Consider the following 699-nt stretch of genomic DNA (forward strand, 5'->3'; position numbering starts at 1 on the left):
CGGAAGCGGCCACTGCACTCCAGTCTGGGCAACAGAGTGAGACTCCAACTCACAAAAAAAAAAAAGAAAAGCATGCTGTACACTTAGAACATGAGTTTATATTACTTTTTTTTGGAGGCTGTTTTTCCTTTTTGAGTCAATTTACATCTGATACTGGATGTTCTTTTTGTTATTGATATTTTAGAGGTATATAGAGATGCTTTTCTACTAAATTAAGGAAATAAGATGTTTCCATCCAAGTTCTTATTTTAGAATTGAAGATTTGGACTGGGCGCAGCGGCTCACACCTTTCCTGCTTTTTTTTTTTTTTTTTTTGAGTTGGAGTCTCACTCTGTCGCCCAGACTGGAGTGCAGTGGCCGTTTGTGGCCACCGCAACCTCGACCTGCTGGGCTCCAGTGATCCTTCCTCCTCAGCCTTCCCAGTAGCCAGAATTACAGGCATTTGCTACCACGCCTGGCTAATTTTTTGATTTATTGTAGAGATGAGGTCTTGCTGCCCCAGGCGGGTCTGGAACCCGCGGACTCAGGCAATCCACTCACCTCAGCCTCCCAAAGGTGCGGGATTACAGGCTGAGCCACTGAGCCCGGCTCTTTCCTGTTTTATAATTCAAAAAATCTTTTTTTTTTTTTTGAGTTGGAGTCTCACTCTGTTGCCCAGACTGGAGTGCAGTGGCCGCTCCCGGCCACCGCAGCCTCGAA

The 699-nt window shown here is 45.6% G+C and overlaps 1 protein-coding gene across 18 annotated transcripts in view; it reads left to right on the forward strand.

Moving 5' to 3' along the window:
* RBM39 (RNA binding motif protein 39) overlaps positions 1-699 on the forward strand; it is a 39,489-nt gene that overhangs the window by 22,526 nt on the left and 16,264 nt on the right. The gene's annotated exons all lie outside the window — the stretch shown is intronic.

The sequence above is a fragment of the Carlito syrichta genome, unplaced genomic scaffold, assembly GCF_000164805.1.
Source record: "Carlito syrichta isolate Samal-C Ts95f unplaced genomic scaffold, Tarsius_syrichta-2.0.1 Scaffold316401, whole genome shotgun sequence".
Classification (NCBI taxonomy): Eukaryota; Metazoa; Chordata; class Mammalia; order Primates; family Tarsiidae; genus Carlito; species Carlito syrichta.